Raw genomic sequence first — 14,643 nt, forward strand, 5'->3', positions numbered from 1 at the left:
TAAACCCAGCAACTGTTGGCTGCTGCAGGATGAACTGGGTGGGATTGGGAGGGAGGCTGCCTGAGTTCAAATCCCAGCTCCACCCCATGGGCAAATTGCTAAACCTCCCTTGGCATCGTTGTCCTCATCCATCAAGTGGGCCTAATCATGCGACCCACCCCAGAAGGTGGATTAAGTGGGGAAATTCATTTAACTCACAAAATGAGTGCCCAATTAGTGTTAGTGATCTGATGATGGTAATTATTAACACCAAGCTTTCCCAGAGCCCAGCACTTAATAGGTTGGAGGACAAAGCAATTGAATAAACTTGGGATTGTTCATTGGGTTCTCTTTTTGGCAGCCGGGCCAGGTATATTTCTTCAGCTCCACTGAGGCCTGGGTTCTGTGCCAGGAGGGCCTGTCTGTCGTGCCCCGAGGCTGGCAGCGCCAGGCCCTGACAGGTTTACAGGGGAGCTGGGAAGCTGGTCCCAGAGGACTAAGAGTCTTTGGTTGCCTGAATGGTATCAGAGGCACAGTGACCCTCCTGGGAAAACCAGGAGAGGACATATCAGCGTCACTGCAGGTTCACTGCCATGGGCGGAGCCCCGATGAGAACGGCTGGTGGGGGTGGAGTGGGGTGGGTGCAGCAGCCGGGGATGGACCTGGGACTGTTTACATCCCTGGGACACCACTTCGTCTTGACCATCCTTTCAGGCTTTTCTTGCACCTGGTTTTGGGAGGGATGCTCTTTGGTGTCTACATTCTTCGGTGCTTCCTCCTGATTTTAATCAAGGCTTGTGTAGATGACAGGCTGGTATTGGATCTTAGACCAGCCTTGAGAAAAGTATCCACTTACCCAGTCCCTGAATCACTATCTCTCCCAAATTCCTTCATCAGAGAGCTATTCCTTTAAATCTAGCTAAAAAACTCCCACCAACCCACACGTCCCTCCATCAGGCTTCGTGTTCTGTTTGTTTGTTTGCTCACTTGTATACTGATGGTGTTCCACGTGCTCCATCTCCTTTAATCCTCGGAATCCTTTGAGGTAGGTATCACTGAACTTAATTTACCCATGAAGAAGCTGAGCTTTCAGGGGTGAAGTGGCTTGTCAAAAGCACTACTACAGGGCTTCCCTGGTGGCGCAGTGGTTGAGAGTCCGCCTGCCGATGCAGGGGACGCGGGTTCGTGCCCCGGTCTGGGAAGATCCCACATGCCGCGGAGCGGCTGGGCCCGTGAGCCATGGCCGCTGAGCCTGCGCGTCCGGAGCCTGTGCTCCGCGACGGAAGAGGCCACAGCGGTGAAAGGCACGCGTACTGCAAAAAAAAAAAAAATAATAAATAAATAAAAGCACTACTACATTCACTGTGTTTACTTAGAAGACATTTGTCCACTTAACAAATTTGTACCCAAACTCCCTGTGTCCATTAGGAATGCTTTTGCCTTCATGTAACAGAAACCTTAACAATGGCTTAAATAGTACATTGTTATTTTTCACATAACAACAACAACAAAAATCCAGAGGAGAACGGTTCAGTTAGTTTTGTAGCTCAGCTATGTCATCAAGGTCTTTTCCATGTCACTATCCTTAAAGTATCGCTTGTGATCCCATGGTCCCAAAATGGTTGCCTTGGTTCCAGGCATCACGTCTTTGTTCCAGGCAGGAAAATGGGGAAGGAGCACCACAAGCTGCATCTGCCTGTTTTTGACTCCAATGCCATGATCTTTCCACTTTACCGGTGAATTCCAGTCACATGGGCTTTTTAAAAATTAATTAATTAATTAATTAATTGATTGATTTTTGGCTGCGTTGGGTCTTTGTTGCTGCGCGGGGGCTTTCTTTAGTTGTGGCGAGCGGGGGCTGCTCTTTGTTGTGGTGTGTGGGCTTCTCATTGCGGTTGCTTCTCTTGTTGCAGAGTACGGGCTCTAGGCGCGTGGACTTCAGTTGTTGTGGCTCACGGGCTCTAGAACGCAGGCTCAGTAGTTGTGGCTCACGGGCTTAGTTGCTCCGTGGCTTGTGGGATCTTCCTGGACCAGGACTCGAACCCGTGTCCCCTGTCTTGGCAGGCGATTCTTAACCACTGTGCTACCAGGGAAGCCCCTGTCACATGGGCTTTTGCCATTTGTACCTAACCCCTGTATCATCATTTTATTTTTAAACTTTCACTTTTCTGAAAGTTAAATAAAATTTTAAAGGAACCATTACAAACGTCTTACTGTAAATAGCAAACCAGTGTCACTTGTCTTAAATTGAAAACAACAGTAAAATTAAATACAATGAAAACAAAATTATATTTTAAAATCTGCTGCTGCAGCTGATGGTCTGAGCTTGGAGCTGTGTCTTCTTTCTTAAACCTGGGAGATTAGCAGATAGTGTAGGTGTTAAAGTCATGGTGGCACCCAGAAGAGATGGGCTCAGGAACTGCATGAGAAGGCACCCATGAGAATCAGAAAGGAAACAGTTTGCACAGAATGTCATTCACAGAAGCTTCATGCTGTGCCTGGATGTCAAAGCACCCTAAGTGTTACCAAAGACCATCTTGTGTCCCGCATGGGCTGCCTCCCACCGCTGGGGAACCCAGCACTCTCCTATTCTGCCTTTCCCGTGCCAGGCATCAGGTAGGTTCTGGGAAGGGGAACCCAGAGCCGGAGGGGTCTGTGTCCTGGGTGGGCTCAGGAGGGATCTGTAAATCTTGCAGCGGGGAGACTGTCAGGCTTATCTCTGATACAAGGCATGATGATCAGGTAAATAGCCAAAGAAGGTTGGAAGACACTTTGGCTTAGGAAGTCAGCGCAGGCTTCCTGGAAGAGGTGTCCCTTAGTCTGCTGTAAAAGCATGAGTGGGATTTGGGCAAATGGAAATTGTGCTGTGGGTAAAGGGCTCTCCACGGAGAAGAAATAAGTGAAGAAGATACTCAGGTCGTGGGGTACCTTTGGGAATCTGGGAGTGGAGGCAGGGCCTGTAGTACAGATCATGTTGGTTAGTTTTGGCCTTTGGGTGGGTTGGTGGGGGGGGGGTCTTGAATACCTTGTCCAAGGCAATGGACAGTGGGAGACATTTATTTTGGAGCTGGGGAACACATGATCAGACCTTCCCAGGGTTTGAGTTTGAACATAAGGCAGCTCTTGGGCCAAAATAAGCTAATTCCTCCAGAAACCTATCTGTGCTCGGAGGGAATTATTTATTTATTTTTCTGAAACACAATATGCGCCTCTCAGGCTCCCTAAGGAGAGAGCATGTTATACTCAGATTTTTCTGAGTCCAGCATTGATCTGTGTGTCGTGTTGAACTGAGCTCTGAGGTTGAATTTCCTCTGCCGTGAACGTCATTTCTGGGGCAGGGCTTTCTTCCTGCCTACCCTTCCAACGCCAGGCGGGACACAGCTTCTGGGCTGGGCCCAGACTCACCTCTCCCTGTGAGCCGTTCTAATTGCCCTTGCAAATCTTACAGTCAAGTGCGTGATGGTGGTCTGGCCATAAGTGAGACCCAGTAAAGCTGCCAGTGATGGCACAGTCAGCCCTGGGGCCCTGGTTTATTTCTCATCTTTACTGGGTCTGCCCCAGGGCAGAGGTTAAGAACCCTGGCCTCCTAAGCTTTGACTCAAGTCAGCATGGGACATGTTTCCCTTAGGTGTGAAGGGAAACACATGGATGTATGCTCCATTCTGCATATATCCAAAGCTCTGAAAAAAGTGTACACCCTTGGAACCAGCCAGCCCACTCCTAGGCAACATTTACCTTGGGAAAGTCATTGCACGTGGGTGTTCGTTGAAGTGTTGGTGTTAATAGTCAGAGATTGGAAACAACCTAAGGATAAAATAGTGGAGGATGGATTCGATATAATGATGAGATATCCATGTAATGGGATACTACAAAGCATGAGAAACGGCTGTAGAGTTGTGTAGCTATTGATGTGAAAGGTATTTATGACGTATTTTGAAATTAAACAAAACAAAGCAAGTTCGTAAACAGCATGCATGATCTGATTGCATTTTAGTTTTGACAAAAAGTACCCTCTTATATTGGAAATGGCCAGATGGATGGACATCAGAATGCTAGTAATGGCTGTTGGCTCTGGGTGGTGGGATATAGGATTATTAAAAACATTTTGCTCATTTATATTTTTGAATTTTTCTGCAATTACTATGTGGAGAACCTGAAGAGACCTCGTGAAGACGTAGGTCTCTGCCAGAATAGCGTGAGAGCTTTAGATAACTTAAAGGGGGGATGTCATATCCTTGGGGAAGTCCAGTCTCTCAGGGGACTGAGTTCTCTACAATCTAGAGCAGGGGTCACAAACTCTTTCTGTAAAGGGCTAGAGAGTAAATATTTTAGGCTTTCTGGGCCATACGGCCTCTGTGGCAACCACTCCGGTCTGTCTTCATACCTTGGAAGAAGCCATCGATAACATGTAAATTAATGGGTGTGTCTGTCTTCCAATAAAACTTTATTTACAAGAACAGGCAGTGGGCCAGATGTGGCCTACAGACTGTAGTTTGCCTGTCCTTGATCCCAAGAAAAACAAACAAACCCAAAAAAGCTGCTTGCTTAATGGTTTTGGTGAGTGCTGTAGCCAGCCCAGAAATAGCACAAATAGTAGGAAGGAACAGGCCAATGGAAGTTGAAAAGGCGGATGTTTAAGTAAAGGCATAAAGGCCACTTGTAACATTCTTTCTCCAAATCAGCAGTTGCACCTGGACAAGCGGTATTGGGGTGAGGCAGTTTGGATTATGCTTTGGAGTGTCTAAGATGCCAGTTAGCTCACCAGAGGCTCTGAAAAGTCTTGTGGGAAGGACAATAGTTTACACGCTGTTGAGCTCGCATTTCCCAAACTCTTTCTATTGATATACACCACAGGACCCTTTGTGTGGGTGTGAATGTGTGCCACCCATGTCTTGTGGTACGGGGCCAGTTGGGAAAAAGCCCCCTCAAACTGTTCCTCTGTATTCCAGAGTCTGAAAGGTCAGATGCCCTGAATTCTAATTCATTACAACTTGAGATTGACACAGAAGTCAAGGCTGTACTAATTAAGGCAGTTCTTACAGAATCACACACATTGAATAGGAAACTTAGCTCTCACTACTTCCATCAACACTGAATGAGAATTTTATTGAGTCCCTTAACAATCCTTTATTGAGCACCAGTTGTTCAGAAGGAATCGTGGGGGAGCAGGGGATGTAGAACAGTCATCTCAGAATCTCAGAGAGCTGGGCTTCACGGGGGATGAGCCAGGGGCAGAGAAAAGTTGCATAATGCAAACCTGATAAGTCCTGGGGTTGAGCCCAACCACAGTCACAGAATCTGGCAGGGACTTGTCCAAGCTCTCATTGCAAGTTTGTGGAGGAACTGAGACCAAAACTAGGGTGAGAGACATGTTGGGTGATTCCATTTCTTTGAAATATCCAGAAATGGCAACTCCTTAGAGACAGAAAGCAGAGTAGTGGTTGCCAGAGGCTGGGGAAGGGGAGAAGAGGGAGTGGCTGCTTCTTGGGTATGGGATTTCCTTTGGGGTGAGGAAAATGTTTTGGAAGTAGATAGTGGCGATGGTTGCACAATACCGTGAATTTACAAAATGACACTGCTTTCACGCTTTGAAATGGTTGAAATTATGAATTTCATGTTATGTGGTTTCTACCACAGTTAAAAAAAAAAAAGTAGGATGATGGAATAATTTATTGTCCAAACCTGGGCACTTTTGAGAGTGAACGCGTTCTGTCCCAGGTAGACCAGGATCTGTGATCACCTTGACTAAAATCACCCAGTTCTGACTCTCGGACCAGTGTTTTGTACCCTCCAATGCGACTCTGACTCAACAAAAGTGCATGGTTTTTCGAAAGTTGTGCCACTCAGACTTTTCACCGAGATAGCCCCACGTTGCCCCAAGGAGAATAAGTGAACAGGCTCGCGCTATATGACTGTTTTTCCCGTACCTTTGGGCCTTTGCACATGTTGTTCCCTCTCCTGGCTCCAACCTCCTCCTCTGCTTGGCTGTCTCCTACCAGTCTCAGATGAGATGTCACCTCTTCCAGGAAGGCATCCCTGACTACTCCTCCTTTGGGCTTTTACAGCCTCATTTTCTGCCCCTATTAGAGCACCCCCTGATTGTAATCAGGAATGGGGTCTCCTTTGCTTCCCACTGCATTCCTAACGGGGATGGGGGCAGAGCCCAGTGTGGACCATGAGGGCTTTTAATGGAGATTTGCCTAAAGGACATGGGTCCCCATGAGCTGAGTCACATGGTAATTAGAGCTTAAGCATTAGGTTTCCTTTATATTTGTCTTTAGTTTCCTGGGTTTTTTTTATTGTGGTAAAATATAAAATTTTTATCACAAATTTAGCATAAAATTTATCATCGTAACTATTTTTAAGTGTGTAGTTCAGCAGCGTTAAGTACATTCACTCAACCATCACCACCATCCATCTCCAGAATTATTTTTCGTTTTTTTTTTTTTGTTTTGTTTTGTTTTTTGCGGTACACGGGCCTCTCACTGTTGTGGCCTCTCCCATTGTGGAGCACAGGCTCCAGACGCGCAGGCTCAGCGGCCATGGCTCACGGGCCCAGCCGCTCCACTGCATGTGGGAGCTTCCCAGACCGGGGCACGAACCCGTGTCCCCTGCATCGGCAGGCGGACTCTCAACCACTGCGCCACCAGGGAAGCCCCAGACTTATTTTTATCATTTCATACTGAAACTCTGTACTCATTAAACAATAAAGCCCCATTCCCTCCACCCTCCACCCCCTGGCAACCACCATTCTACTTTCTGTCTCTATGAATTTGACTACTCTAGGTGCCCCATATAAGTGGAATCATCCAGTATTTGTCCTTTTGCGAATGTCTTATTGCACTTAGCATAATGTCCTCCAGGTTCATGCATGTTGCATGTGTCAGAATTTCCTTCCTTTGTAAGGCTGAATAATATTCCACATTTTGTTTATCCATCGATAGACGTTTGAGTGGTGTCTACCTTTTGACTATTGTGAATAATTTTGCTTTGAACACTGAAATTCAAATAAATTTGAAATTTATTAGGATTTTTTTCTCCATTAAGGAAGCTACATGCTGAATATACAGAATACTATATATATATAAAATAATACAACTCTCAGACAGCGACAGGGTGATCTTTGGGGGAGGGGCATTCTGCCTTTGCTTCACTATGTTCTATTTTAAATAAAAAATTTTTTTTTGCTCTTCTGGATGGAATTCTGAGATGGCAGTGGATGGGGGATGTAGTGGTGCTGGGAGGATGGGAGAAAAGCAGAAAGCAGTACAAATACGAGACTTCAAGCAGATTCTCAGAGCGACTGGGAGGTAAAGACACAGAGAGGGTTTGGTGGAGGTGTGCAAATATCTGTTCGAGTCCCTACTCTCAGCTCTTTTGGACATACACCTAGGAGTGGTCATATGGTACGTCATTCTTTCTTTCTTCCTTTGGTTGCGCCGGGTCTTAGTTGCAGCAGGTGGGCTCCTTAGTTGCAGCTCATGGGCTCCTTAGTTGTGGCATGTGAACTCTTAGTTGCAGCACGCATGTGGGATCTAGTTCCTGGACCAGGGATCGAATCCAGGCCGCCTGCATTGGGAGCACGGAGTCTTAACCGCTGCACCACCAGGGAAGTCCCCGTATGCTAATTCTATGTTTACTTTTTGAGGATCTGCCATACTGTTTTCCTGGGCAGTGCACAAGGGTTCCAGATTTTCCACATCCTCACCAGCACTTGTTGTTTCTGGTTTGTTTGTTTTTGGTTTTGGTTTTTTTTTTGCAGTACACGGGCCTCTCACTGTTGTGGCCTCTCCCGGTGCGGAGCACAGGCTCTGGACGCGCAGGCTCAGCGGCCATGGCTCACGGGCCCAGCCGCTCCGCGGCATGTGGGATCTTCCCAGACCAGGGCACGAACCTGTGTCCCCTGCATCGGCAGGCGGACTCTCAACCACTGCGCCACCAGGGAAGCCCTCTGTTTTTCTTGATGGTAGTCACCATAATGGGTGTGAAGTGTCCTTTACATTTGAACATCATAAAAAAGCACTTGTTCTAGTTAAGCCCATGTGGACTTTGGAAGGAATCCTATGGAGGGGAGGGTGGATCAGCATACCTCCTGCTGCCCACGGCAGATCCATTCACTCCTCCAGCTTCAGTTTCCTCACCTGTAAGATGGGCTTCATAATAGGACCTGCTTCTTTTTTTTTTGGCCATGCTGCATAGCATGAGAGATCTTAGTTCCCCAACCAGGGAGTGAACCCTCATGTCCTGCAGTGGAAGCGCAGTCTTAAGCACTGGACTGCCTTGGAAGTCCCAGGACCTGCTTCTTTGTATTGTTAAGGGGATGAAATGAGTCATATTCGTAAGGCACTTAGCACAGTTCCTGGCACACGCTTAGTGCTTAATAAATGATAGTTATCTTTATCCTCAGCTTCTCTTTAAAAAATTATTTATTTATTTATTTATTTATTTGGTTGTGTCGGGTCTTAGTTGAGGCAGGCGGGCTCCTTAGTTGCAGCTTGCAGGCTCCTTAGTTGTGGCTCACTGGCTCCTTAGTTGTGGCATACATGCAGGATCTAGTTCCTGGACCAGGGATCGAAACTGGGCCCCAGGCATTGGGAGCACGGAGTCTTACCCACTGCACCACCAGGGAAGTCCCTATCCTCAGCTTTTGAAAGCTCTGAAAGTGGGCAGGAAGGGAGCCTTGGTACCTCTACATTTTGAATTGATGGGGAGAACACAGCTCAGAGGGAGACTTCCGGTATTGAGGCCTAAAAAGAAATCTGCACAAACAACGTTAATGGAAATAAAAAGGAATTTCAAAGTGAAAAGGAATTTAAAAATATAACAGTTCCACCCTTGTCCCCAACACTTTTCCTTTTCACCTGTCCCTTTCCCCTTTCAGACCTTGACCATTTGTATAAACAATTTTTGCCGTTGTCACAGCCTTGAATACAGAAAATTACCCACCTGCCACCCTCTCTCCAACAGCATTCTCATGAGCTCTTCTCACTTTCCTGCACAGGGTCCCCAGTCCTCACTTTCAAGAGATGCAGAACAGCCCCTTACACGTGGCTGAGAGACTTTCACCTTTTGTGGAGAATGTGGATTATTTCTAGGTTTTTGCCATGATAGCCATGGTAGCCATCTTTTGGAAAAATAAATTTATTTATTTATTTATTTTCATTTTTGGCTGCGCTGGGTCTTCGTTGCTGTGCGCAGGCTTTCTCTAGGTGCGGCATGCGAGGGCTACTCTTCGTTGCGGTGCGCGGGCTTCTCATTGCAGTGGCTTCTCTTGTTGAGGAGCACGGGCTCTAGGCACGCGGGCTTCAGTAGTTGTGGCGCATGGGCTCAGTAGTTGTGGCTCGCGGGCTCTAGAGTGCAGGCTCAGTAGTTGTGGCTCACAGGCTTAGTTGCTCTGCAGCATGTGGGATCTTCCCGGACCAGGGCTTGAACCCGTGTCCCCTGCATTGGCAAGCAGGGAAGTCCCGCAACCATCTTTTCTGATCACAAACTCAGGCCATGTGGTGTGAAGGGATTTTTGTGCCACTTGTGGGCAGGCTGGGAACTGGAGATCTGGTCTACCCGCTGACGTTGCAACTTCTGTGACATTTCAAATGGCTTCTGAGTCCTGGGGTTTTTCAAATAAGAGTTATCACCCTAAGTTCAGGGTGCGTTATTGCTGCACTTGGATGGACAACACTGCAGGGGGCGTCTTGGTGTGTATGGTTTTCTCTTCCTTTAGATTCCTTCCATAGGACACGTTTTTAGACGTGGGATTACTGAGTCAAAAATAAATGAATGTTTTGGGGGTGAGGTATATGGGGGGAAAACACTTGATTCATAGTCAGAAGATTTCCACTGTAACGCTACCCCCCACTAGCTTGAGATCGGACTCATTTCCCTCATCTGTAGAATGGTGGTAATAAACTGAAAAGCACAGGATTGTTGAGAATATTACACGGGAGAAGGCAGAAGGTGCAGAGTCACTTAGTGTGGTCCCTGAGTCTTGATGGGGTCTCCAGTAATACTAGTGGAAAGTGAATATTGCCAACTTGCTTTTGTAACTTACATTGTACCTGGGAGCAGATGAGCATGTCAGTTTTCCCACACCCACGCCTGCCTTGGATACTATTATTTTCTTCTTTCAGGGATGCTCTCCCTTGAGGTATTTTTTGCACACTGACTTTATGTCCGGTGCAGCATCAGACCCTGGGAGTACAGCTGCGAACCAGACCCAGGACCCTCCTGGCCTGGAGCTCCCCCCACTCTAGAGGCAGTCACCACATGTGGGATCAGTGCTGGGCTAGGGAGAAGCTCTGGGAGTTAGATACCAGAGCAGAGAAGAGGCACCTGAACCCACCCTGGGGCATCAGGGAAGGCTTCCTGGAGGAGGTGGCTGCTTGGAGCTGAGATTAGCCAGGCAGTAGGAAATGGCAGTGTAGAGGCGGGAAGGTGAGGAAAAGCATGATGTGTCTTGTGACCTGTCTGAGGTTCATGTGCTGCAGTAAGTATGTGAGTGAGTGTGAGAGACAGACAGATGGATGGAGGGGGAGGTGTCAATCATGAGACTGAAGCTGGAGAGATGAAGAGGATCCAGATCCTGCCAGGCCCCAGGGAAGGAGTTTGATCTTCATTCAGAGGGCAGTGGGGAGGTGTGGGGAGTGACATGGTGGCCCCTGCGTATCAGAGAATCACTCTGGCTGCTGCTAGAACAGATTGGAGGAGACACCAGCAGAGAAAGTTACTTACCTAATGACAGTATTCTATGCCTCTTGCTTATTTATTTCGTTTATTGTTTTTTCCTATGTTCATGATCGTCAGCTCCATGGGAACAGGGCTTTCTGTATGTTTTGTTCACTGCTGTGTCCCCAGAGCCTGGTACATGCTAGGTGTTCAGTAACTGTGTATTGGAATGAATGAATGAATGAATGAGCTGGGGCCACAGCCATGGGGATGGAGAGGAGAGGATGCATACACTCCATTGATATTAGACATTGGTCCCCCTCCATCTGGGGCCTGTGGATGGACAACGCTCATGCATTTACCACAGCCCTGCTTTCCTGGGGAGACCTGGACATGCACTTGGCCCTTCACACAGGGCACCACACAGGATGGATTTGCAGATTTGGGAGCCCAGGTCACATTCCGGAAGACGCTGGAAGGTGTCAGGACTGGCTCACGGCCCTCACCAGATTGTGGCATTCCCAGGAAGCGGCACCCAGAGATGGCTGAGTGAATGACTGTGAGCTCCCAGATCGGATTTAGGGGTGTCATTATGAAAGATTGGCAACAGCTGTTGAAATGAATCAACGCCTCTGAATCTGAGAGAGAAGCTACCAAATGGTTGGGTTCTGAACGGAAGGGCTTCTCCTGCCTTGTCCCTGTGAGGTTCTCTCGGATTCCCTGGGAGCCTGTGCGCTCCTCGGCTGCACCCCCAGCACCCGGCACAGAGCCTGGCTTGTAGAAGGAAGGTCAGAGGGATCGGAGGAATGAATGCTCGTGAACGACGCCTGTCTAATTTCAGTGACGATCGGTTTCGGTGGCTCAACCCTCAGGAACATGGTTTTCTCTGCATGAAATCGCAGGAAATGGGAATTTCAAACCTTGCAGATTAATTCAGGGAGATCGAGCCGGTGGACCTGGCAGGTTCAGCAACCGCAGAGGTACACCCACCACTACCCCCACTGCTGCCCCGCATCCTCCGTGTCCTGGTCCACTGCAGCCTCCTGACCTCCCAGATCAGCCTGGCTCCCCATCTGTCCCCCCATGCCGACCTTCACGGTTATTTGTAGATAAAACCAGACGCAGCTCATACCTGGTGTCCCTGCTTTCTCCAGGGAGCTCTTGTTTACCTGGCTCTGGCCATCGTGCTAATATATTTAAAAAGAGCGAGCGAGGCCACCCCAGGAATAAACAGCATCTGTCCTCTGTGTGAGTGGGCTTCTGAAATGTTTTGGAAGAGACTAACATCTCTTAAATTAAGCATAACATATGTGATGCATTTAAAGCAAGATTTTAAAGGGAACATTTCAGTTGGTTTCCTTGTATTTTACAACAGGTTAAAGGAAAACCTGAGAATCATGGGTTTCTAGGTTTGGGAAAGAGTTCAAAATATTATTTAGCCATCCACTATGGTGGTTTAAAAATTCTTTTTCATCCCCCTTTGTTCATTGATTGATTGATTCATTCATCGATTTGTTCATGCAACCGTATTTATAGACCAGGCATCTGCCTGGCATTTCAAATGGAAACTTGAGAGGGAGCCCAAGATAGAAAGGAGATTACAGATAACAGAGACACCGTTCTGGTTAAGAGGGGTGCGGACCAAGAGCCTTTCTCTTGTTTCCCCTTTTTCCTTCCCTGCAATCTGGCTACTGAGATGGGTTCAGAGATCCCAAAGTGGGGGCAACATTTGTGAGCCATCAACCCTGATTCAGCAACAGCGCTCTTGGTGGTTCTTCCCAGGAAAAGCTGTATAGAGAAGCATTCGTTCATTCCACCTTTGGGCAGATGAGCCGGTGTGACAGACAGTCTGGGGTTAATGTGGTCACAGCAGGTGTCTGACGGCGGCCTGTCCCAGGCAGTGCATCAGGTGAAACTGGTGGGGCCTCTAGGCGGGGTCAGCAGATTGAGCTCCCAGCTGGGCTCTTCGTAGCTCCTTGGTTCTGTCATTCAGTAGCAATTGACCTGTGGCCACACCAGAACTTGCCAGAGCCAGAGGAACCAGTTCACCTTGTGACCAAGACTGCTTAGTGTCATGAAACTCAGGACTCTGGCCCTTATTTAGAATCTTAGAAGGGTGGGGAGCAGGGCCAGGAGAATAGTTCTTCATTCATTTATTTATTCGCTCAATAATTATGTGCTCAGTGCTCTTATCTGCCAGGCCACTGTGCTAGCTCTTGGGGATTCAGGGTGACTCCTGGGGGCTTCCCATTGATGTGAGATGAAGGATCATGAACTATTAAATGTAGCTGTGTAGCTATGAGGAGTCTGGCTGAGTGTCTGTGGGTCTCTCTGGACACGTAAGAGGGAGATTATACTAGGTTGGAGGGGGGCAGCTGTGTCTGGACTGCAATCTTAGGGGAGGGCCTGCGTCTGTGTGTAGTGACAGGGATATCTCAGAGAACAGGCACAGCACATGCAAGGGCCCTGAGGAGGCATGTGAGGACCTCCAAGAGATGCAATGTACAAATACTGCTGATCAGGAGAACCAGGGGAAATAGCTCCCAAATTAGCCAGCTCTTTGAGTCTTCCGGAGTTCCCTCCTCTAAACCGAGGGAGTCTTCCGGGACCACCACTCCCAATTTTAGACAGTTAATCCTCCTTTTCCTGTGCTCCCATGTCCCCCTTTATAAACCATGATGTTTATTGCCCAGTGTTGTAATCGCTTGTGTGTGTCTATGTGTGTGTGTGTTTCTCACACAAGACTCTGAGGTCCCTGGATGCAGGGGATATTTCTTATTCATTCTTGTGAACGTGGTCGGTGCTCAGTAAACATGTATCAGAGGAATGGGGGAGATTTTTATGGAGCACCTACGGTTTGTACTCGGCACCCTTGATGCCCACGTGTATAGATAAGGCAACAATACTGAAAAGCTGCTAGGAGCGTGAGTTTTACAAGCTGGCGGAGACACCAGCAGATGCAGTTGGAGCTCGAAAGCCTTTGCGCCGCCTGTGCACATATTGCCGGAACCCCGGAACTGAGGCTCTCGCCCTGTGTCTCCCCAGACCTGCTTGAAACTCAGCCTGCTGGGACGAGCCTCCCCTCCCCTGCCAGCTCCTGCCATGGGAGTGTGCGGACAGCCCCGTTGGAGATGAGACACGATACCGCTGGCTTTCTCTGGCAGTCACACGTCCCCAGCCAGGACCTGCCAGCTCGGGTAAGTGGGGCTGGAGTGTCCGGGGGTGGGCAGGGCTCCTGTGGGTTCTGCTAGGGAGTTTTCTCTCTGTCCTTTGAATCCTGTTCTTGTCCTGTGTCTCTGTCCGGGCTATGTCTGTGTCCCAGAGGTCACGGGAGCTGGCTCTAACGATGAGCAGTCCTGATTTGGGGCAGGACCCTGTGCACCTTAGAACTCCACCCCGAGTCTTTGCAGACGGGTTCCGATTTTCCCGTTCTCCATTTCTGTGCCTCTCTTCTGCCTCTAACCCCGTCTAGACAGTGTTCTCCGCCCTGGGGAGAAGGAATCTTCTTAGCACCATCGAGTGTGTAAGGAAGAGAAAATATCAAAATCTGTCTGCCTTTCTTTCCTGCAGGCTGCTGAGTGAGTCAGAGCCGGGGGCAGCATTGTAGGGCCCCAGGAAGGGAAGTGGAGGCTTGCGTTGGACTAAAGTGCCTTCTACTTTTAGCCCATCTAGACGGGGGCAGGCTGGGGACAGTTTTGTAAGGAAAGAGAGCACTGGAGTGAAGGTGGGGTTAGGGTGGGGGACGAATCAAGAACAGCAGCTTGTCTGGCACTTTTTAAGACCAGAAAGGAAGAGGACATAATTGTTAAAAAGGCAGAGTTGAATGGGTCCAGGACTTGAGATCACGTTTCAGCTGTGTGATGGTTGGCAAGTCGGGCCACCTCTCTGAGCCCTTTCCCTTCATCTTTATAAGGGAGATAAGGATAATCCCTGCTTCTCGAGGTCATTGGAGGATGGATGAGAGAGGAGGGCTGCTGCCTTGAGAGAGCAGAGCTCATGACT

The 14,643-nt window shown here is 48.4% G+C and overlaps 1 protein-coding gene across 1 annotated transcript in view; it reads left to right on the forward strand.

The window, feature by feature from the left end:
• The window catches only part of KIAA1671 (KIAA1671 ortholog), a 188,278-nt gene that overhangs the window by 41,844 nt on the left and 131,791 nt on the right, over positions 1–14,643 (forward strand). Inside the window, exon 2 of the mRNA XM_024741543.1 lies at positions 13,687–13,838. The gene's annotated coding sequence lies outside the window, so the exon portion shown is untranslated. The remainder of the gene's footprint in view (positions 1–13,686; positions 13,839–14,643) is intronic.

Source organism: Neophocaena asiaeorientalis, unplaced genomic scaffold (assembly GCF_003031525.2).
Source record: "Neophocaena asiaeorientalis asiaeorientalis breed wild unplaced genomic scaffold, Neophocaena_asiaeorientalis_V1.1 scaffold648, whole genome shotgun sequence".
Classification (NCBI taxonomy): domain Eukaryota; kingdom Metazoa; phylum Chordata; class Mammalia; order Artiodactyla; family Phocoenidae; genus Neophocaena; species Neophocaena asiaeorientalis.